Genomic DNA, 25063 nt, shown 5'->3' with positions numbered 1-25063 from the left:
TTTTATGTCAGACTTCAAAAAAAAATCTAAACTTAGCTGCAGTATGGGAACAACCAAATATTATACACTGGCATTTAAACATCTTTCTAAACAACTTTATTTCACCATTCACTGTCTCTGAAAGTTCATGCAAATCAGGTAGCCCAGCTACACTTGCATGGAGGAAGAGGATTCTAGGCAGAAATGCTGTTTGATAATGGGGTGTATTCCACTAATTCAATTGCTCCACTCCCGATTAAGATACCGAATAGTGATAGAAGAATCTCACAAGGTTCAGCTTTTCTATGGATTTATCTGAATCTCTTTGATATGGGAATTATGAGAGATCCCCCACACATATTGGATAGAGCTAGAAATAGCATGAGATCAACTTTCTCCTAGTGTTTGCTAATTACATTCTCTCAGATAGGGCAGGCATACAGAAAACACAGCTTTTATTAGCACTAGAACTTCTACAAAAAACAAACAAACAAAAAGTTCAGGTTTCAAACTGGGGCAAAAGGTTCAGCAAAGAAAGTTTTGCTGCTCAGCGATTTCATTTTTTTGAAGATTTTACCTCAGCCTATGCATGTTTGTGAGATGCCTCCTCTCAAAGACCACAGATCTGAGAAACATTTGGAATGCAGAATCTGTGATGATCCCAGGAATGCTTTTGGGTTGCACTAAATATTGGGAGAAGACAATCAAAGGAGGGGATAACATGAATATGGATTAGCATTACTCCTGAAGAAATACAGCTACTAGTGAGTAACCTCTGTCTTTCTCTAAAGGTGGACTCAGCATATCTCCAGTTGTGAGAGTCTGGTCAAGAAGTATAAGCCCTAGAAAGATGCATGGAGGAATTTTAATTAAACAAGGATTACCGAACTACCTTATCCTAGCCTAAGTAGCTTAGATGCCACCATGCTGGATACTGGCATGCATTTTTCAATGCTGCAATGTGGTCCCTATCTTGCCTAGCTTTAAATCTAACAGGAGCTACTCTGTTCTTATAAGAAGCAGAAGATCCACAGGGCCAAATCCTGCAGATCCAGGGACTGGGCTTCAAAGGCCTCCTTTCTAATGAGGATAAAGGGCTCTCCTTGTTCAGCATGAGTGTTGGAAGGACCCACACATAAAGGAACAATCCAGGGAACAGTCTTCTTCAGGCAAAACAGACAGACATGCACATCTGGTTACAGAAGCAGGAAGAGGCACAAGTCACCATCTCCCTTTTCTGAATCCTTGGACTTGAAGGCCAGACAAAAAATGAATAGTTCAGCAATAGACTACCCAAAAAGTATGCTACATATCTGTATGTCATAAAATGGCTAAGAACTTTCGGGCAAAGGCTTTTTGTTCTGTGTCTGTGTAGCACCTCATACAATGAGATGCTAGACCATGACAGCAGTTCAAGTGCTATTGAAATAGAAACAATATAAACAAAATTAAATGCAAGTACAATTTGGGGACAGTGTTCCATAGCTCAAGTCCATGGAATAGGCCCCTAAATCCCTCCTATTACCTATGAAGACCACCTTATATTTGCCCTTATTCTTACCACTACCCAAATCACAAATTATTGCTAGCATGATTACTGTTTTCCCCATAGTTGTATTATTTCCTCCTCATACTTTGGGAGTTAGAGTCTCTCATCACTGGTTTCACAAGCAAGCAGAACAGGGCTTTTTTGGTGTGATTCATCATATACCCGGGACCAGCCCACAACATTTTGGCACCTGAGGCGGGGAACTCAAATGACACCTTCATACCCCCTCGCTTGGGCCAAAACTTTGAAAGGTCTCCATTCTGCCTTCTTCCTGTTCTACTCCTCTTCTGGTACTGCTCTGCTACCTACATATGCACCAGCAGCAGACACAATTGTCTACACGCTGGGTCCTAGTGGCACTCCCACACAGTCTGGCACCTAAGGCGGCTGCCTCAGTTCACCTAATAGTAAGGCCAGCCCTGCATATACCTGAAATATTTGAAGATACGTATTCTTATTTTCCCACTTCTTGGCCCACAGCATCCCAAATGGAACTGCAGTGGGCACCAACTGGGTTGGTTTGCAAATGTGCCCATTTCAGTCCCATTTGGGGCGCTGAGCTATCCTCTCTCTGATGTATTGAGCTTCCAAGATTTCTGTGCTGCCACTGAGCTTTGCAACCACTGGGCAAGTTAAGTCCTGAAGGAGGAATGATCTTCGCAGCCACCACTGCACAACCACAGAGCCCTGGCTTCTAACACCAGAGATGGAACCCATAGCTCTTCCATCTTGCTGCCAACATGGGGGAAGCAAAGGGGAGAACAGCTGAGGGACTCCGCAACAAAACTGCCCAGAAGGACAACTTCTCACAGGCTTTGAAGAATCCCCCAGGACAGTCTACTGAAAGAAGCCCTGAAGCACCTGACTTACAGGCAATCATTTCACTACCCTCCCATTCACAATCTCCTCTTGTCTCATCCGCACAGCAACATTGGGGGCGATTAATGTAGGCCCAAGACTGCAGTCTCCTATGGCTCTTCTGTCAAGAAGAGATAGACACACAAGAGTAAGGGCTAGTCAATGGGGGACAGGGCATCAGGAGAACTAATTTACATAAATTCTTCCCCTCCCTTTAGCAGTTACAAACTGACTTCACAAGCTCAAAAATCTGCTCTTGTTCTCAGTCTCTCTTTCCGTGCCAGCTGCACCCTTCAAGGGTCAGAACATTGTACCACAATGTTCTCAGGCACCGTGGGGGGTTTAAGAGCTTTTGAATTCCCCTGTAAAAAAGGTCAGGATTTTGCCCCTATCTTTGCTCCATTACTCTCTCTCTCTCTCTCCCCCCTAACCTAGCTCTTTTTTTTTTTTTTTTTTTTTTTTTGCATCCTGCCTGTTGAAGTTTCTCTAGCAACTCAAATGGTTCTCTTTTCAGTTTGTGGTGTTGCTGTACCCTTCAGCATTTGATTGAGAACAAAATGCATTTTGTACAAAGGCTTCTCTAAAGACACAGCAGCTGTCACTTTCATAGAGTTCACTCAGGATGATTGAAGCACTACGGGAGAAAAAACAGGATCCTCTGCTCTGTGTTTTAAACCTGATGTGAGATTTGCTGGTTCCAATAAATAGTCTGATAATTTGTCTATAAAGAAAGGGAACCAAGGCCAAATGTGATTTCAGCAAGAGAGGGGGTTCAGTAAATGAATGAACCTCTGAGGTTTGACAGCTCAACTCAGATGTGTTCAGTCATATGATTGCTCATTTGGGCCTTCTCCAAATAGATACAAAATGTCCTGGATTTGCAAAATGGTGTCAGGTAGCCTTGTTTGAGGCATGATGATGCTTCTGCAGAGCTAGGGAACAAACAAAAAAAGAGAGAATGTCAAGGAAAACAAGTAAGAGGAACTAGGAAAAGCTTTCCTACATCAGGTTTGGTTGGCATTCAAGGTGAAGGCTGACAGCAGTGTCTAGTTTGCCCTTATTCACTGTGAAACTACTTCCTAGAGAATATTTTTGGCCACATAGCCATTGATTTCTGCAGTCCAGATTGTTGAACTCTAAATCCAAGAGAAGAAAGGACCAGATGCCAGTAATCTGCAGGCAGTTTCTTGTCCACTCCAATAGCATAATCATTACCCGGCAGCTCTGTCACCCAAACACGCTCTGCTCTGTTCCTTTGGAGAACATGGTTGTGTACGTGCAATAGCACAGTTTTGCAATATCTCCTCATGTGTTTGGGTAAGCTATGTGAGGCCCCCAACTATGAAGAGAACGAATGAACAAGAATCTGGACCCTGCAGTGCCACATAGATAAAACATTGTTTGAAAGGATATTACCTACTATATATTTTAGAGAGTTTGCCTGTTTGTCCAAGAACTCCTCAAATGGAAAGAGCTAGGACCACCAAATTTAGTATACTGCTGCCTCTTATCATAACTTAAAGCAAGGTGAGGGTTTGTGAGGGGATAGTGTACAAACTTAATTGAGTTATGGACCCAACCAATGACCACGTAAATGTGTTAGTAGTTTTAGCTCAGCAGTGACCATGAGATCATCTAGCTTGTATATCACAGGTCATAGAATTTCATCCAGTTATTGCTGAAATCCCAATCATGTGTTTGAGTAAGACATATGTAGAGTATGCACCATCTCACTTCCAACCTCTGGCAGTCAGAGGTTTTAAGAACCCATATAAATAGTTAGTTGGCTTTAAAAAAAAATGTTTCTTCTAACCTTCAATATACCCTTTGTGTGGTACAGGATGGAAACTTACTTCCCTTTTCCCTAACTAGAAATGTCTGCGAGCAGTTGAGACAAGCCAGAATGCTTACCATTCCACCAGTTACCAATGCCACAATGATTGGTGTGTTGTAAACACCTAAGTAATATCAGTGTGCATTGAGTTCAGTTTGAATGGGAAAGTATTTTCCTTATTTTACTTACTGTCTGATTCCAAGTGGGTATGACGATGCGTCTACCAAACAATCACATCTCCTGTAAACATGCCTGAGTTAGTGTCTATCCGGCAGGTTCGATTACCAAAAGTGGTAAAGCGGCTGGAGAATAATTACTCAGACTTTCAAAAAAGCTTTCACTGTACCCATGCTGCCTTGCTTTCACTGCTCCAGTACTTAGGCTAGCTAGATTAAAGACATCTCAGGTCTGTCTCTAGAAGCTGCACTGGCACTCTGTGGCTGCAGGGTAGATATGCCCAGAGTTCCGAGATCACCTGGTCTCAACGTTAAAAGTGCAAGAAGTGGACACCAGCTAAGTCTCCTAGAAGAAAGCCCAATACATTTCTATAGCAGAATAGAACAACCAGGTTTCTGCAGCATATGGTAACACCAAGTAAATGCCAAAACAAATGGCTGGCACTTTGGAGTCCTAGGAAAACCAAAAGCGTATGTCACGCAGGGTAACATGAAGCAGCAGAGCAGTGAGACCAAAGTGTCACAGAAGGGAGACAAGAAGCTAATATATTTGCCACTTTTCCTTCGTTTCATCGGAAAACAAATGTATTCCAGTCAATTACGAAAATAAAGAGAAGGCAGGAAAGTGGCCCTGGGGTAAGAATGTACATCTTAAAACTGCATCTCTCTATTAGGTCTCCGCAGCACTGACAATGATCTTTTGATGTGACTGTCACAAGACAGCTAGAAAAACAAAGTTGCTCTGCTGCTGTCAGGAAGATGGAGAATAATGCCCCTGGACATGTCAAAAAGAGCGATTTAAAATTTCAGCAATTTACCTATATTTGGATGAACTGAGCATCGAAGTGGGTTAACACAAGAGATGCTGCATTCATAAATGAACCCATGTAGGGTAGGATAGGGAAGAAAGACAGGGGAAAAGGTGGGAAGTAGTAAGAAGGTGGGTTTGATTCTCAAATTGGTGTGATAGTGAGTGATCTAGCTTTCTTCCCCTCAGGCTTTAGGCTATCAAGAGCTTATTCTTCATTATATTAAGCTTCTCTGGTTTTGTTGATGCAGGCTTTGTATTTCTAGGCTATGTCTAGACTGCAGGCTTCTTTCGGAAGAAGCTTTTCCAGAAGAGATCTTCTGAAAACACTTCTTCCGAAAGAGAGCGTCTACACTGCAAAAGCTCATCGAAAAAGAAATCTGCTTTTTCGACAGATAGCATCTATTCAGTGGGGGGTGCTATCTTGCATGTAAGCTGTGATTACAATGGGTGAAATGGCTACCAGGGCACCTGTGCTTTTTTCCTCTTCTTGCAAAAGAACACACTCATCCCTGTCCACACAAATATTTTTTCAAAGGAGCTCTTTCAGAAAAAGGCTTCTTCCTCATAGAGAGAGGTTTAACCAATGTTGGAAAAAAACCTCAGTTCTTTTGATTTTTTTCCCCCGAAAGAACGCAATTGCAGTGTGGACATAATTGAAGTTTTTTAGGAAAAATCGCTGTTTTTCTGAAAATACTCTGTAGCGTAGACATTCTCTCAGTAACCTTATTTTGTAAAACCCAAAGAGCATCTAACACCAAGGTTAACTCCCTAATGGGTATCTCAGAGTAAAATTGATCAGAAAGTGGGGTTTGGGTGTCCCATCACCCCAATGGAAAGTTTCAGCTTTTCCATAAAAGAGAAAGGAGGCAGGGGAAACATTCAGCTTTCTGCTGAAAACTAAAATTTAGTTTTTGGCTTACAATGAAAAGTTTTTAGATTCTTGGACCTCTTTCTTTTTTAATTAAAAGCTCAATTTTCCACAGGAAGCAGATGCCTTTCATGAAAAATCAGGTCTAATCAAATACCAAATTTACCATGGAGAAAACAGTTTTCATGCAAATGTTCTGTCAGCCTGACCCTAGAACATGAAGTATTTCCACTCAAAGTGTTTGGGCTTATCAGAGTTCACATCTGCAGACTCTTACCTTTTTTTGGGTAAATCTGCAAAAGAGGGTGTGGATGTATAAAATACTTCTTCCCGGAATCTTAAAGTTTTTTTCACTCTGGCCAGTTTGCACAGCTCTAGTGGAGCAGCAATCAGTTTTGTTGGCAAAAAAATACAACCCAACAATTTAGCAATAGATATGTCCCCTGCAAAATGTCTCTAGTGCACTCATCTCTCCCTTCAGTCATGCACACGTCCCTGATGATCCCCAACATATTTCGACCATACAGAGTTGTACTGGACCCTCTTTTTCATAAAGTAGTGTGAATGGCCATACAGAATGCTTTAGTTAGGACTGCATAAAATTTGATAAACATCCTGCATGTTCAAATATAGTCTGAATCACCACCATGGTGATTTCCATCCATGGAGTAGTCTTTTTTAAAAAAAAAAATACGTGCTATTCCAAAGCAAAAAACACCCCACAAGCAATAATTCATTAGATTGCAGCTTCTATTAAACTTGGTAGAAGTCATTTAGGTCAAACATAAAAAGAATGTTGTAAATCAACTCTGACAAGACACTGTAATTCAAGTAATTGCTATTCTCTTGCTGCTTATTGTCCATATTTCATTTCCAAAACTAATAAGTTTGAGCACAGTGCATCTGTGAGAACTTTGTGACAAAGTGAGGATGTTGTTCTTCCAAGTAGATGTTACGGTTCTGGCACATCCATGTTCCTATACCCACTGCACATCACATGCCTTACTACCTTCTCTAAAACACAACAATTTATAAACTGTTAATCATGCAAATAGGGTTAGTGATGGAACGAGAGATAGAATGGTTCTGGGCACTGATAACTGACCACAAGGTGGCTGGTTTGAATCTAGACCAGATTGGTAGGCACAGAAACATATTATCTTTCTTATCCCTATGAGGAATGATGACAGGTTCAGAGGGGTAGCCATGTTAGTTTGTTTCTTCAAAAACAAGGAGTCTGGTGGCACTTTAAATACAGTAAAGCTCCAATTGTCCGGCATCCCGTGGTCCGGCACTCCCAATAGTCCGGCACCAACTGGAACTCGGAAGTGCTCCGGTCAGCCAGACAATTGGAGCTGCTGTGAGCCCCATGGGCGCTCGCAGCTGGGAAAGGGAAGAGGAGAAGAGAGGAAGAGGATTATACCACTGACAGGTCTGCCGGGACCTGCACTGTGTCTGGCCGGGAGGTGAGCGGGGAATGGCGCAGCGAGGGGCGAACCCTCTGCCGTTTTGCAGGAAGGTGGGGAAAGCCCCGTGCAGCTGCCGGTGGCAGGCCAGCTGGGGAAACCCAGCTGCCGAGGAAAGGGAGCAAGAGCTAAATCCACGAACTTGCCCCATTCCAGCTACGCTCAGCCCCGTGCCGCTGCCAAGAGTTTCTGGGAAGGGAGCGGGCTCCCCACCTCCCAGACTGCAGTAGTTATCGCTGAACAGGGGGTGAGAGGCGGCACCAGCTGCTCTGCTCCGCCGCTTCCCCAAGTCTGCCGTTCCCGCTGCTGAAACTGATGAGCGGCAGACTTGGGGAAGCAGCAGAGCAGAGCCTTCCTGCAAAATGGCGGAGGGGTTTGCCCCCCGCCGCGCTGTTCCCCGCCCACACCCCAGATGAAGTGCGGGTTCCGGCAGACCCGTCACAGCCCCCAGCCGAAGTACCTCCCGATACTCCAGCATATCTGATAATCCAGCACCACCTAGGTCCCAAAGGTGCCGGATTATCGGAAGTCTACTGTACTAACATTTATTAGGGCATAGGCTTTTGTGAGATACATATAATTTCCTCAGATGCTGAAGAGAAAAGAAAAAAGGACGGGATACAGAGATAGGAGTGTGACAGCAGTGCAGATGGGGATAACCTCCAACAGTAATGAGAAGGTGAGAATATATGAAAAGGAAATTACACATTGTAATATGAGCACAACAACATGTTTCTATTTAAACCTTTTTTCAGAGCATCAAATTTGCATGCAAATTCCAGTTTAGCTAGTGGTCTCAGAATAGTTTTTATGGGACAAGTTGGAACATTGAACGTTCAGGTATCAAACCTGGTTACCACTTAGAGTGCCAGGCAAGTTTAATAGGAAAGTTTCAAACATTGTAACTATTAGAAGCTAGTGACCAGGAAAGTTCTGAAGTCTGAGTTACCATTAGCTACCTGAACAGCACATCTTAACTAGAATGCCTCTCCAGATTATTTTTTTTAAATGTTGCAGATTATCTATTGCCTGTGGAGGTTTTAAAGCCTCTGTTGAAAGGATCCAATCACACATGACTTCAACAATTATGACTGACTTTATTGTAGGAAAAAAGAAATTGTTCACTTCCCCCAGCCACAATGATAGCTTACAATATTCATTACCGTGAATTCTTAAAAATTTCACAGAATTCAATTTTTAGTCATTCACTTATTATACTGCAAAATCATTTGCAAGTCCCATTCCATTAAACACATAGAAAACATCCACTTATTTTGTTTTTCATAAGATTCATACATTTGATACACAAAACTAGCCCTGGAACGAACAATTGACAATCAGTACATTCTCTCCCACTCGCTAGATTTTATTCAACCAAATCTGAGCATTTCAGAAAAAAGTAAATGCAATTCTTCATTAACATTAATTTGAAAAAAAATTAATGAGCATGAAATCCCTCTGTCTTCCTAATGCATTCAAGTCCTCAGTCATTGTTCTTTAAAAATTATCTGCACTGATTTTAACGGTGCTTTATGTTGGAGAGAAAACTTAATGCAAGAAAGGAATTTTGCCTTTAAAAATCCAGGGGGTTATAGAGTTATGATATAGGAGGGTAGATTTACAAGTGAAATCCTTATCTACTTTTTCAAAGTTCTCAGAGGGTGTAGCTATGAGGTAGATTTTCCTTGCCAGCTGATTATTCATGTCTGAGATTGGTATGTTGTGCATACAAAAGAAGGGCTTGATCTAATACCCATTCAAGTCAATGGAAAGAAGCATTGGATCAGATCCTAGGATGTGCCTTCTGTGCAGTTACAGCTCCGATAGACATACCTGCACTAGCTACAAACCTGCACTAGCTACAAACTAGATAGCATGCTTAACAACAGTAGAGAAGACAGGTGCCAGAGACTTCAGCATGGGCTGTGTAAGCCCAAATAGAGTTCTGGGTACATACTTGAATTCCTAGACCAACTCACGCTTCTTCATCTTCAGCCATGCTAGTGAGATTGAAAGAACTGAAGACAAACCTTCAACACACCCTGATTAAGGGTGAAATGCTCGCTCTACTCCTATCAAGAAGAATTTTTTCTCTGACCTGAATGAAGGCAGAATTTCATCCCGAAACTCCACCACAGTCACTTAATATCCTTCAACCTCTAATTCCTTGATCTCCTATTGGTCTACACCAAGGCTTTATTTCAAAATAACTCCCCTTAGCTCAAATTTATAAGTAAAGCATCTACACTACCAAGTCCGTTATTTAAAAATAAGGGGTAGCTTATTTCAAAATCTGCACCCCTGCTTTTCTCAGGGAATAACATTAATTTCAAAATAGTTATTTCGAAATAGCGTTCGTATGGATGCTCCAGTGCTGCTATTTCGAAATAACTACTCTCCAGAGTAACTCAAACTGATTAATCCCCAGTGCTTCCTGGGTCTCAAACTTGAGATAGCACATCCACATTAGGGGAGCCTGCCTCAGACTAATTTCAGTGCTTCCCTGTAATGGGAACATGCTTATTTCCATTTTGTAAAATTGTGAGTTAAGTCAAATTTAGTTATTTTGAAATAGTTTTTCAACATAGACATGCCCTAAGTGGCTACTGATAATAGTATCCACTGCTCCTCTCAAGAACCTTTGGCATTTTTCACGTTTCATCCTCACAGATGCTGGGCTCAGCCATGGCTACAATGTGTTCCAGAATTCTGCCTCCTCTATAGTTTTCTTTCATAAATGCTGTAACCCACAGAGATCACCATCCAAGTAGTCTACAGAAATGAGGAGTCCTGTAGCACCTTATAGATTAAAAGAATGAAGTATAAATAAATGGTCACATGAAAGCTACTGTATACTGGAATCCTCCTGACCATTTCTCTCGTCTACATGCCTCTAGTTTCCACCACACAATCCTTAGTCTACAAGCAAGCCTTAAGATACAACCGTGTCTGCTCCAATCCTTCAGACAGAGACAAACACCTACAAAATCTTTATCAAACATTCTTAAAACTTAAATACCCACATGGGGAAGTGAGAAACTAGACTGACAGAGCGAGATGAGTACTTTGAAGTCACCTACTACTGGACAGACCCAATCGGGAAAACAGAACACCACTGGCTATCACCTACATTCCCCAGCTAAAACCCCCTTCAGCACATCATTGATGACCTATCCTGGAAAATGATCCCTCACTCTGACAGACCTTGGGAGAGAGGACAGTTCTTACCTACAGACTGGGTTCACTGAATAGTCAGGACATTCAGAAATTCAAAGGAAATGCTCAGAACTTGAGACCCCATTTCAGACAAATACAGGGCATTGAACAACAGCCCAGGCACAAGAGTATGGGACGATACCATAAGAAATTCTGAAACCCATGCACAGGCTCCTGTGTAGATTGTCTAGCTCTGTGTTGGTACTCAAAAGAGGGTAGGAGTCATCATCCTCTTACAACCTTCCACAGGAGGTCAGGCAGAGGTCTAGGCAGGAAATTGTTGCGTGGCTAGCCTCTGCAATGGGTGAGAGCCATGCTTGCTCTTTCTGCACCAGCCCACAGAGTTGGCCAGGTATAGGGTTGAGGGATGTCATTAAAGTAACACTCAAATAGATTCCCTGATCACATGACTGGGCACTGGAAACGGAATCTTAGGCCAATACATCTCTCGCATGACAGGGTCAATATTCACTAATTATAGAGGCTTCTGTTACATGTCAGAGGAATCCATGCTGTATTCTGCACAAAGATGGTAGAAACTAAGAGTTTTATACTACCTTAAACCAGAGCTACCAAAGAAAAGTGGCTGATTCTTAGCAAGAGAATAATTCCCTACACTCCCCATGGGGGTGTATACTCCCCCTGAATTTCACCAACACTGCCCCAGTTTTGTGAATTATGGTGCCATACAGCCCATCATCACCTTCACGACCTTCAGGGTCTCACCCTTCATCAGCCCTGACTCTCACACCCCTTGTAAATTTGAACACTCCCCCCCCCCATTTTCAATTCCTGGGGAGGCTACTGGCAGGTGTTGGATTAATGACCTTCATTAATGTCAGTAAGCCATGCGGATTAACAGGATTCTCACCTGATGCGGAAGACAACAATGGAGGTGTTCTGATTCACACTTAGAGCATCTAATCCAGAGTCTAGCTTTCCTTCACTTTGACAGCTTCAGATACATGTGTTACAGTGTTGCTATGTCACATTAACCTGCTTCATCATTTCCCCCCTTGGCCAGTCAAATATGGGTGGAGCATACCTAAGAGAAATTAGAGAGATAATAATGCAGCATGGCTGGTACTGCAGGGCTGATTACTCTGTTGAACTTCAGCTGCTGCTCTTAAAATATTATGCTTGACATTAATGCATTACACCTTTCAGACTAGTGTTCTCTAAATCAGGCTGAGTTTAGCCAAAGGTATTTTTTTCCCCTGGAAAAAAATCCTCAGACAGTGTAATGAGCAGCACTTTTTCCCCAGATGCTCTAATAAAGTCTATGCAGTAATTAGTATTTGTGAAGCAAATTAGTTCCTTAAATTATACCTTAAGTCACAAATATATGGTATTTGAACCACATAAATACAAAGTAAACCAATAGAATAGACATTTATATACATATTGTGAATTTTTTGCCAGCTTAGAGCATACCATTTCAGTAAACTGAAGTTAATTGTGTTTTTCTGCTAGCATTACCATTGATCTGTTGCTTTTCTATTGTAGTCACTTGAAGCAGAGAAGATCCAATTTCAATCCTACAGTGTTCTCCAAAAGATCTTTGACCAACACAATACATTGTCAACAGCCTCCTTGAATTGCCAGCATTCCCACTCCTCCAGCGCAATGGAAGTGCTCTCCCTTCTTGGGATGCAGAAAAAAAAAACCTTGTTAAGTAGCGGTAGTTCTTTCCCACAATGAAATACTTGCTACTATCGGTGTCTTAAAAAGGCATAGTTTCAATTGTAATTAAAAATTATACCAGGTACTGTTGCTGAAATATAACCTGAACATATAAAAATAGTGAAGAGGAGATAAGAGCTCTCATTCCATATGTAATATAGAAACAAAATATGAAGGCTAAAATATTCAAGTTGATGACTACCATTAAGCTCTTAAAACCATATTGAGGCACCAGAAGGAAATGATCTGATTTAGCCTCTCTGAAAGTCTGGTCATTTATTTAGATACTTAAATATGGATTTAGCTGCTAAACTTCAGGAACCCAATTTGCAAAGCATTGTCCTTAGTATCATGTAACAATAATAAAAGCAAAGTAATCCAGGCAAATGTAGCAATTTCGCCTCAACTGATTATTAACTTTCTTATTAGCATTTGATATCTCCTCCTCATAGCCACATGACAAGGTGCAAAGTACTGTGAGTTATGTCATCCATATCTTGGCTGAAATACCACATTTTGCCTCTCTGAAAATATGCATCTTTGGTTTTGTGATAGAGTACAAATATGGGGGATTTGTTCATTCCCTTTTTCATCCTTTTAGATGTTGACATATATCCAGTTACATTTTTAGGAGGGAGAAAGGGAACAGCATTCTTTACTTTTAATTCCTCCTGCTCCCTTTCTTTCAGAATAAATCTAGCATGGGAGAAAAAGTGTCATCCTTTGTTCTTCTAGAGCTTCACGCTGCACCAGGGAAACACAAAAAAAAATGCAGGGCCCTAACAATATGCCAGAAATATTAAGCAGCCCCAACTATGGGTAAGAGGATAATAAAAACTCCATAGCTTAAACAATCACCAACGCCTCTTCAGGGCTTTTCTACATGATGGGGTAATGCTCTCTATGAGAAGTGCACTAATAAGTTGTGCATTAATTGGTCTCTGTAGACAGTGATAGTCCTCAGTAAAGGTTCCCGAGTGCACTTTAATGTGGTGTTTGAAATAGCCCTATGTCAGAGTGCACCAGCAAGGTCCACAGAGACCAATTAAAGCCCAACACAAGGGTGTGATTTTAAAGCACACTAATGTAGAGAGCATTACCCAACTGTGTAGACAAGCTGTAAGATACCTATGTAGTCACTAAGGGTGTGTGTAGACTACAGGGTTTTTTTGAAAAAACTTCACCTGCGTCTAAATTACAGCCGCATTCTTTCAAAAGTAAATAGAACGCAGCAATTTTTTCAACTGCGGAAAACCTCGTTTTACGAGGAACAACACCTTTTTCGGAAGTGCTATGTAATGAAAACTTTGCTTTTTCGAAAGAGCTTCCAGACTGCCTGGGTACTCTCTTTTGAAAAAGCAGCTTGCTTTTTCAAAAGTACTGGTTGTAGTCTAGACGCTCTTTTTTGAAAGAGGCTTTTTCACAAGATACTTTCGAAAAAGCCTCTTTCAAAAAAGGCTTGCAGTCTAGACGTAGCCTAAGACTTTGTCTATACTGCTGGTTTTGCTGGCAGCGAGCATGCAAATGAGGTGCAGATTAGCATATCACCATGCCTCATTTGCATATTTTATGCAAGTCATTTTTGCAGATGTTGACATTTTGTTTTTGCACAAAAGCCCCATTTTCTGCAAGATCCTTATGCCCCTTTGGGAGAGGCATAAGGCTCATGTGGACAACAGGGATTTGTGCAAAACCAAAACGTCCTCATTACTTTTTTTTCTGCAAAAACCCTTTGCGCAAAAACAGCTTGCATAAATTATGCAAATAAGGCAGGGCAATCTGCTAATCCATGCCTCATTTGCATACTCACCGCCGGCAAAACCAGCAGTGTAGATGAAGCCTAAGTGGACTGAGACCAGCAACTCGTTTCATATTTCAATGAACATTCAACAGACCAGTGGTTTCTTAAACTTTGAGACCACGGAACAATAATATTTTTTATGCGAACACCTATGAAATTTTCTTCAAAAAAAATTGTTGTCAGACACAAAAAGACAAAAACAAAATAGTAACAAAAACAAAGAAGAGGTTGCAGCACACCTGCGAGTTGTTCACGGCACACCAGTGTTCCACGGAACATAGTTTAAGAAACACTGAAATAGATGGTACCATTTTTTTCTCTTAGGTATCTGGTGTAAATTAAAACCTGTTAGACTAGGGGATTTGGTATATCAGTCTATCCAATATCCATTTTCCTCCCCCCAACAAAAAAAACACAACGAGAACGTTTTATTTCATTTTGCCTCTCTCCTATCACTAAGCACAGAGCCAGATTGCCAATCCAAGACATTGGTTGCATGTTAAATTGAATTGAAGCTACATGGAAATAATTTTACTCCAGGTTCAAGTTATTATCTTGTATTTGAAAAGTTATAGAATATTAGAATACTGGGACTGGAAGGGAACTCTGGAGGTCATCAAGTCCAGTCCACTGCTCATGGCAGGACCCAGAACCATCTAGATCAGGGCTACTCAACTTTGGAAGCCCCGGGAGTCATAATGGAGGGCCACAACTTAAGTGTGGTCACAAATATATGCAAATAGCTTCTTTGATGCTGACAGGCATGAATACAAAGATTAAGGCAAGACTACACAACACACAGGCCCCATTTAAGTAAGATCTGCTGATATTAATAAAATGCAATATTTACCTGATTTACATCCATATGACAGCACTTTTAATGACCAATGACAGTTCAGCAATCTAACTACTAGAACACATATCAACAGAAGACCATTATATTGATTACTACCCAAGCCACAGCACAGACCTCTCTCACCTTGGCCTCGCTGCCTGGCTCCGTCACTGCCTCGCTGCCCAGCTCTGCCACTGCCTTGCCACGTGCCTCTTGCTGCCCCCAGCAGCTTCTGCACATGCACCAACATGGCCTGGCTTGGGGAGGTGCTACCACTGTGGCAGACACGGCAGGTGTGCTTTGCCACTGCCTTTTGCCACTACCCTCTTGGCTGGTAAGCAGCTCCCACACATGCGGCTCTGTTCGTGGGGAGGTGCTGCTGCTGAAGCAAACATAGCAGACATTCTCTGCCACTGCCTCTTGCCACCACTCCACCCGCTGGCCAGCAGCTCCTGCACACGCGGCTTGGCTCAAAGCCACATGGCTCAGCACTCAGCTCGGTGCTGCCACTGGATCCCCAGCAATGAGGCACGCAGATGGCCCGGGAAGCAGCTTAAGGCAGCATAGGCCACATGCAAAGGGGTCACGGGCTGTGTGTTGAGTAGCCCTGATCTAGACCACCCCGATAGATGTCTGTCGAACCTGCTCTTAAATATCTCCAAAGATGGAGATTCCACAACCTCCCTAGGCAATTTATAATTGAGACAGAATTCAAGTGGAGTCATTCACAAAGTGTTAATTATGCAATGTTACAACAGCCTGTTACAAAGCAGGGAAGTTATTTACATACCAGCATCTCAAATGGAAAAGGACAAACATACAGAATGTTATGTTACCCTAGCAGATTAACATACAGAGAGACACTAGAGACAACACAGTCCTTCAAAATAATGAGCCTTGAAAATGGAACATTTTGCTGTTATATAAACAACCTCTGTTTTCTGTATCAGTTTCAAAGCTCTAATCTCTCTTTTATGACCTATGGAAACCTATTGGCTTACGAACATTTGGACTGATTTCTTACGGACTGATTAAAAATATTGTGCCTTCACTGGAGAGCTCTACTAAAAATATAGACCCCCCCCCCCAATCTGGGAAAGCATATACGTGCTTTATATGCAATGCTGTAGTAGCCACTCTGATATTAGAGGGTGAGGGAGTATCTTTTATTGGATCATCCCTGCTGGTGAGAGACACAAGCCATTAAGCTTACAAAAAGCTCTTCTTTAGGACCTGCAATTTCCTACAGAGAGCAGAGGGTGACCACAGTAAGGAGAGAGCTCAGGAAGCTACAGTGAGCCAGAGGTTCCTGGAGGGAAGACCCTGAGAACCATGGAATCATTCCAGTTTGGAAGGGCTGGGAGTAGGACGCTAAGGTAGGAAGAACACTCGCCAGATCAGAGGAGTCTGGGTTGTACTCAGCGGCAGGCTGGAGGAAGGCTTGTCTTTATCTTAAAATTCTGAACTAGTGACTCAGACACTAAGTTGTGAATAGACTGTGGAAATCTGGTGGGGAGTATTTGGGAGAGCTAAGAAGGGAAACGGAAGAGGAAGCAATCTGCAGGCCTCCTCTGTTTCTACTGTGGCCACCAGGAGGTGGTGCTGTGAGGTGGCCACTCATCTGCACAGCCCTTCAAACCTTACTCTTGTAAACCCAGCAGGTAGACCACTACTCAATAGCCTCCTTCTCCCCCTCTCTGCATCCTCAGGAGTGGTGATTGGTCACTCTCAGCCAAAGGAAGTGCTTTTAGGTACTAGTCTTAATGACTTTTAACTAATATCCAATATATATCCGCATGCTACACAGAGAAATGGTTTTCCTGAAAGACTTATAAGCTCAAATTTTCTACCCACTGTTTCATTGCTAGCAAACAGAGCTGTGCAGATCCAAGATTCAAAACCATTGATCAGGCTTTTAAAAAAAGAAATGCATGCAATTTATTCCCCTAAAAACCTCATGACTAAGTATTAATTTTGAATCATTTTTTGACTATGCTGAGGAAAGAGACAAGTAGGTTTAATGTACAGCAGCATAATTAATCACAGTTAATTGACTATTTTTAATGCAGCCATTTCGCTCCCTTTAGTGTAATATGTGAAGTAGCATTTTTGTTTGCTTCTTTGCTTAGGCTGTTTTTAACTAGTTATTACCTTTTGTTTGTTTGTAGATGTTTAGTTGAAGCCCTGTTACATACCATGATGTTTTTTCACTTGCATCTATGCAATAGAGCGACATGCCGGAAAGAAAATATTAGATGAATTCTCTAATGAGATCCAGCCACACTGTTACTCAGGTGGTATATAAGGTGTAGTCAGCTGAAGACAAATTCCCAGCAGAGAATCCCCCCCCCCCCATGTAAAAGAAATGCCAGCCACGTGTAACTGGCAGATCTTCGTCTGTACCCCTGGGGTCCATTCCTAGCAAGGGGCTATACTGAGGGAGGAGGGTGCATTGTAGAACTCAGCTCTGCTACACCAATCCTTTGCACTGGCATGGGATTAATTTGAGATCCTATAAGCAGTGGCACAAGCTAGAGCTGTCCTACAGCAACCATAAGTTGCTTTGAGGCTAGCTGGCAGAATCAGGGGGGTGATAACCATTTTCAATGCCACCCTCAGCAAAGGCCTGGCACAAGACAAAGTCTGGCCATATGAATTTTTCTACACTACTATTAAAATGCCCCATCAAATCCTTTTCCTCACTGTAGTCCACGAGTTGTGACCACCATTCCCTCATGTCGCTCACCTTTGTACCAGCCCCACCCTCCTCTCTTTTTTGTATTGTATCCTGGTGGGTAAATAGTTTGAAATAATCACGATTCTCAGATCTCCTTGAGCCTGTTCACAAGAACAGAACTCATCATCTGTTACAAAATGGAGCACAATGGGCAAATATAAACAAACAAGTAAGCAAACAAACCAGCTCAGTAATGCCCCATGTTGTTCGTTGTTGAGTAGCACAGCAAAGAAATGTCATGGTTATCAAGATTACATCCTTTTCATTGGTAGCTTTCCTGCAGTCAGAAGACAGTCAGAAAGGAAGGGCCTCTACTAAGTAGGTTCTATTTTCAACAGGGAATCCCTGAGAATGGCCTTGAAGGAGATGGATTTTTTTTTCAGTTTATGTACCAGGCAGACACTGACATTCTCCCCTCAGCCAAAAGGGGCTAAATTCATCCCTGTTGTGGTTAAGTCATACCACTGAAGAATTTGTGCTATTATATTTATTATGGCTAAATTCAAGCGCCCACCACTGAGCCAAAGGCCAGGCCCAGTGCATAGAGAAGGTATACAGATGGGATAGATCCTTTTCCTGTAGGCTGGTCTGCCAAAGCTACTTCAAACTAAGTATACACAAGACACAAGAGTACATACCTGTCCTGCAAGGTGAATAGGAAACATGGATCTGAGAAGCTGCAAGATCTGCAGGTCCACACCTCTCCTCAGTACCACACAGAGGATTCGTTTCGGGATCCCTCAATAGCTATGCCCATCTAACCCCTTTTTTTCAGAAGACAGCCACACTAGCCCTTTTGCACAGGCAACTTTTGCTGCTATAGAATAGAACTAGTCAGGGCGGAAGGGAATTTCCACTTCTTGGGAAACCAACTATTTTTAGAAAAACAGTCTCCAGAACTGGTACAAAGAATCGGTTGTTTCACAGAATGGAAAACTTGGAAACAATGAAATGACATTACCTAAATAAATTGCTTCTATAAGATTAAAAACATCATATCAAATATTAAATATAATTACCCAAATTTACACTAACTGGTAAAAAATAAAGTCAAAACAAGATAAAACAAGAGTCTAAATGAAACAAGAAACTCAGAATGAAATATTCCATTTGGAATCTGAATTATTTGAAAATTTTCCATCCAAATTTTCAAATAACATTGACATGACCTGGTCAAACATTTCCATTTCAATAAAACAATGTTTTGAGATATGTCCGGGGGTGCTGCCCTTCGCTCAGGACCTCCCTCATCCTGGCCTAGCCTTTTAAAGTCCCCCTCCCCGAAGGCCATATTTACCCCAAGGTTCAGTCTTTGAAAGTTCCCCCTCTTGAGGTAAATACAGCCTTCTGGCCTAGTCCTTAGGCCTGAAGGCCCTTCTGGACTCTGGGGCAATGCAGAGTGGGAGGATAGGGGGACCCGGGCCCTCCCACTCCACTGGGTTCCACCCCAGGGCCCTATTGGCAGTGACTTGGTCCACTGCCTGCTCAGCAAGAGGTTCCTCCCCTCAACCCGCTGAGCACTCAGGGTAGTATTACTCCCTGCCCTGGGCTGCTTCCTGCCTCCCTGCCATTCCCCTGCAGTCGTACCTCTCCCCGGTCTCCTGGGCCGGGGTTGGAGTGGCAGCTGAGGCTGTGGCATTGGTTCTGGGTGTGTGGACTCCTCTGGGTCAGGAGCTAGCCTTTTCGGTCCTTCCCCTTCGGCTATCAGCCCCAAGTGAGCCAGCTCAGGGCCTTTTATAGTGAGGCTCACCAGTGAGCATGCCCGGCAAGGCCAAGGGGGTGGGGTGCTCTCCGCCAGCTGGACCCTCTCAGCCAGCTGGGCCCTGCCCGCAGGTTCATTTATAGTGCAGGGCGGGGCCGCCCCATCACAAGATAGAAAAAATACTATGTAAAAAAGTTTGACTAGTGTTGCATACAGGGTTGGATTACCATGCCGATACTGGCAACTTAGGTATGAACCTTTGTTTTTTTGACTTTTGCAGGTTCAGTAGCCAGTGAAAATTAACTTGAAAAGGAAACTGCAGCTTTGGTTTAAAATAAAAATCCAAGACACTTGTATAGTTGCTGCTTAAAAATCATTACCTGAAAAGTTCTCTAACTTGAGCAATGTGATGTAAAAAAAGCAGGAATTGCAAACTAGTAATTGTGAGGATTAGACAACTTTACATGACAATAGACAGACACTGAGTGAGAAAAGTCAGACACAAAAATGATCAAACACCACTTAAAGACCTTAAAAGTTCTGAACAGGCAACGGAACTCATGCTGATGCACTCTGTCATATCCATAGACATGACTGTTTCTCATTTGGTATTATTGAAGCCAAGAGAGCATTAGACTGAGATTGATGGCTGTCTGCAGTACAGTTAAGAGGAGAAAGTGAATGCATGCATTTGTCAGCATCTAGCAGAGATGAGTAGGCACGTAACAGAAAGGATATGTAGCCATTTCTGCATACATCATGATTTACTAGAGCAGAGAGAAACTTCCACATTAAAATCTGAAGCTAGTAAAATATTGCCATATTGGTTTTAGGTTTCATTTTAAACTGGTATCCGAGGGGTAGCCACGTTAGTCCAAATCTGCATGAACAACAAGAAGTCCTGTGGCACCTTAGGGTATGTCTACGCTGCCACCCTAGTTCAAACTAAATATTTAAATCCCAGGCTTCATTTGCAAGTTCGAATGCCTACATTAGCCACCCTAGTTCAAACTAGGGTGGCAGTATAAACATACCCTTATAGACAGATTTATTGGAGCATAAGCTTTCGTGAGCAAAGACTGACTTCGTCATATACATGTAGTGGAAATTCCAGAGGCAGGTATAAATATACAGGCACATGAAAAGAAAGAAGTACCAATCAAGAGGAAGGCCAAAGATAACAAGGTCAATTCAGTCAGAAAGGATGTGGCCCACTTCTAGCAGCTGATGTGGAGGTGTAAAAACCGAGAAGAGAAACTGCTTTTATAGTTGGCTAGCTAATCACAGTCTTTGTTTAATCCTAAAGTGATAGTGTGAAATTTGCCAATGAATTGAAGCTCTGCAGTTTCTCTTTGAAGTCTGTTTGAAGTTCTTTTGTTGCCGGATGGCTACTTTTAAATCTGCTACTGTGTGTCCAGGGAGATTGAAGTGTTCCCCTACAGGTTTTTGTATGTTACCATTCCTGATATCTGATTTGTGTCCATTGATTCTTTCACATAGGGACACAAGTCAGATATCAGGAATGGTAGCAGTTTCTCCACTCTTGGTTTTCACACCTTCACATCAGCTGCTAGAAGTGGGCCATATCCTCCTGGACTGAATTGACCTTGTTATTTCTGGCCTTCCTCTTGATCGGTTCTCCTTTCTTTTCATGTGCCTCTATATTTATACCTGCCTCTGGAATTTCCACTACATGCATCTGACGAAGTGGGTCCTTGCCCATGAAAGCTTATGCTCCAATACATCTGTTAGTCTATAAGGTGCCACAGGACTTCTCATTATTTTAAACGGGGAAAACAAATTAGGTTTGCTGAAATAGTTACATGGCAAGATTTAATTTTTGATTGGCTGCCTGGATATTGAGGTAAAACAGGGCCCAAATTCCTATTTTTGATGAAGGAATCTGAGTCCACAAGGCATTACATCCTGTGAATTTGGGGTCTGAATACAGAAGAACTGATAAAGCAGCCTCACAAACAGCACAGAACCCTGAGTTGCACTAAGGCTAGAACAAGAGAGATTTTTGGCATGCTACATATCAGCTCAAGTTTAGGGAAGCATTCTTATTTAGGATAGGACATATTCTTAAGTCCCAGGAAAGTCAACTGGACCTCAGCAGCTGCTTAAGACTGGCCTGAATCAGGGCCATGGCACAACAAAAGGGGAAACCAAATGAACATGCCTTTAAAATCAATTTAATTTAATCTGGGACCACACAAACTAAAGTGCCTTACTCATAATCTTACAATTATCACATGATTTCACTACAGGGCAGACTTTTGGAATGTTTGCATTCCTTTACCTGCTCTGTGCATGTCCCACCTTTTGGGGGTTCTTTTAAAACTTGGCTCTGAACTTGCTGGTTTAAAACTTGCTTAGGTGGCAACTGCAATATCCGTGTAAGGCGCTGCTGTAAATTTCTGATATTGAATCTAAACCTTAACCCCATTCTGGTTACTACTAACAAATGTGCAGCTAGAAGTGGGATTTTTAATTTGAGTGTAGTTCATTACTGATCTTAGTTTAGAATTCCATACACACTGGCTAGTTAAAATCTTGGTCTTAAAAACACATGTATGCATGCCTACAAGGCAGGTAATCAGTAGTTCAGTACTGGCCAGGGAAAGAGATATCTAAGCCTTCTCCCAAAAATGGGTACCTGGACAAAAGACACACTCAAGTTTACCTCATTTCAAAAGATGTGAGTATGGATGTTGACGTTGATCTGAAATCCCTATCCACATATTGGCTCATAACCATATTTAAAATGGTTATCAAAACACTGCTTCACCCACCTACTTCTGAAATAATTGCCACCTGGTCCTCTCTCTACCACTCCAGTGCTGCCATTTGTATCCTGAGTGACTTGCTGTTGTTGTTCCAAGTATGTGGGAGCACCAGGGCTCCAATCCCGCCATAAGACATACACTAATGAACTTGAGAAGAGCTTTGCATGAGTACATGGTCCAGCCACACGGAGCTCACTGCAGGTCCAAGGCCACAGTTTATTGCAAGCAGTTAGGACAGCCACCTTCCTATCTAACAGTGGGAACTGAACTTCAAGAGCTTAATGTCTCATTTACCAAGCTAAAGCTACCTTTAACAAATTCACATCTCATGTGTCAGACACACCACACACTGACCAATGGGTTACAAGGACATTTCGCAAGCATTTACATAACTTATCAGCCTAGACTATTCCAAACAAATGTTTTTCTTCAGCAAAGGTGCCCAGCAGTAGATCAATGTACTGGTTTGGACCTATGGATAGAGCCTTATAAATCTGTGGATATCTGCTTTATAGACACACATATATCTCACCCCACATATAACTACAGAACATACTGTATTTATGGATCATGGATCAGATGCTTATATACATTTTATATCTGCACAGGGGCTCTACATATTGTGGGTTCAGAGGAAACAAATTAGATTAATTATCAGTTATGATAAATCCATAAATTGGACCCAGGTCTGTTACATGACAGTCCGTGACAAGTTTGATCACAAAATGAAGTGTTTCTATTTAAATGGAAAGGCTGTTCTGAAATATGCCTCGGGAAGAAGGGTTTAGCTAGGCTCAATCCAATATTTATTTGCATTGATTTATATATGTAATTGTATTGATTTTTATAATATTTATTAGTTTCATTTAATTTCATTGTGCTAAATGCAGTCTGTATTAGCCACAACTAATACAGTGATTGTCAAATACAAATTTTCCTCCTATTATTCAATACTTGCCTTCATTAATTATTGGTTCCACTAAATTAAATTTTTTCAGTAATAGAGTCAACATCCCATACTATTTGAATGATCTCTCTGAATTCTTGAAAAGTTGCTATTTCTTTTAGTTACTAAATATAATGGACTACATTTTACTTCTATGTAATTTGTTTGTTTCTAGAGTGTTCCTTTACAAGAAGTTTCTACTAAACATTCCTGTAATTCAAGGAATCACATTGTAGCACGGGTTTTTTTAAGCATTGCCATTCAGAGGGAATTATAAGTTTCTCTCTATTTAAGAATAAACACGTTCTTTTAAAATTTACTGCACTAAATAATATGAAGTTTGTGCCTAGAATCTCCATACACACTGTTCTCATTAGAGGTTATTGACTTGTACTGGTGATTACATCTTTCACACCACTCTGGTGGCATGCTCAGTTTATGAAAATTCACATCTAGAATGCTGTAACTGCTAGTCAAGAAGCAAGCATGAATCATGTTTCACACAGGTGTAGAATTTCCCATGATTAATAAAAGATTTGCAGTCACACTTTTCCTACTTACACGATAATGTGGAAAATGCAAATGAAATAAGGTTCAGAGGGAGCAATCTTTTGCCAATAATTTAAGAAAGCACAGATTTTAAGAGAATTAACAGCAGAAGCTATTTAAAATATACTCACATGGGAAACGTGATGGGGTGTATACGCACATGTGGGGAAATCTGTTCTTCTTACTTTAGTTCACAGCACATTGGATAAAGTTCATAGAGACACCAACTACAGTAGAACCTCAGAATTACGAACATCAGAGTTATGAATTGACCAGTCAACCACGCACCTTGTTTCAAATTGGAAATATGGAATCTAACAGAAGCAAGGAAAAACGCAAATACAGGACTGTGTTAAATAAAACTAAAAAAATAGAAAACAATGAGCAGACTTGCCACATTAGAGACTAACATATTTGTTAAGTCATAATATAATAAATTTGTCTCCAAGATGCCATGGGACTTCCTCATTTGTACAGTTACAGACTAACACAGCTACCTCTCTCTTAAAAAAAAAAAAGAGATGGTAGCTTTTTTATTCTGCATAGTAGTGTTTCAAAGCTGTATGAAGTCAATGTTCAGCTGGTAATTTTTGAAAGAAAAACAATGTTTTATTCAGAGTTACAGAGCATTTCAGACTTATGAACAACCTTCATGCCCAATGTGTTTGGAAGTTCTACTGACTTTGCATTGCCCGGCATTTCATGGCTCACTTGTTCTACCTGCCTGTCAAAGATCCATGCTGCGAGTTGAGTTTTCCTACAACACTAAATACTGGTTTAACTGTGTTCCCATTGGAGTCAGTGGGAAGAGAGTTAGGACAATGCCAAGAGTGTTTGACAAACACCTGAAATGTTTTCCTATTAAAGCACTACTGTGAATAGATATGAATACATATGGGGCTTGATTTTGATTTCATTCACATTAATGTCAGCCAGAGATGCCTTCACTGTAGTTAATGGTGTTTCACTAGTTATGTGACTCTAGTGACTTCAGCAGGGCTTCTTCCAACTTACTCAACTCTCTCATGCCAATGTATCAGCTCCTTTATATACAATTATCAAACTGATGATTAATTATCACTGTGAGTGATAAGTAACACTGTATGTATTTTTTCAACCAATACTTTCAGTGAAAAAAATAATTTGGAGAATATCAAAGCTCTTTGCAAAGTTGAATCAATTTTGCCAATTTTTTTTTGGTCAAAAGACTCCCTAAAAATATCCCTTCTCCCCCTCCAAAAATAGTGTTTTATTCAAAACTGTT

At 41.5% G+C, this 25063-nt stretch overlaps 1 long non-coding RNA gene across 2 annotated transcripts in view; it reads right to left on the bottom strand.

Annotated features, from left to right (window-relative positions):
• LOC106731545 (uncharacterized) overlaps positions 1-24751 on the bottom strand; it is a 48533-nt gene extending 23782 nt beyond the window's left edge. The window contains exons 1-3 of one of the 2 annotated variants that reach the window (XR_012897497.1): positions 23931-24751; positions 12237-12401; positions 11629-11802 (exon numbers count right to left, since the gene is read on the bottom strand). This is a non-coding gene — a long non-coding RNA (uncharacterized LOC106731545). Of the gene's footprint in view, positions 1-7995; positions 11803-12236; positions 12402-23930 lie in introns of those variants that run through there. The other variant, XR_001367810.3, reaches the window with a different exon arrangement.
• Between the last annotated feature and the right edge of the window lie 312 nt (positions 24752-25063).

Source organism: Pelodiscus sinensis, chromosome 1 (assembly GCF_049634645.1).
Source record: "Pelodiscus sinensis isolate JC-2024 chromosome 1, ASM4963464v1, whole genome shotgun sequence".
Classification (NCBI taxonomy): domain Eukaryota; kingdom Metazoa; phylum Chordata; order Testudines; family Trionychidae; genus Pelodiscus; species Pelodiscus sinensis.
The sequence above is the reverse complement of the archived record's forward strand: the minus strand, read 5'-3'. Positions and strand labels throughout refer to the sequence as shown.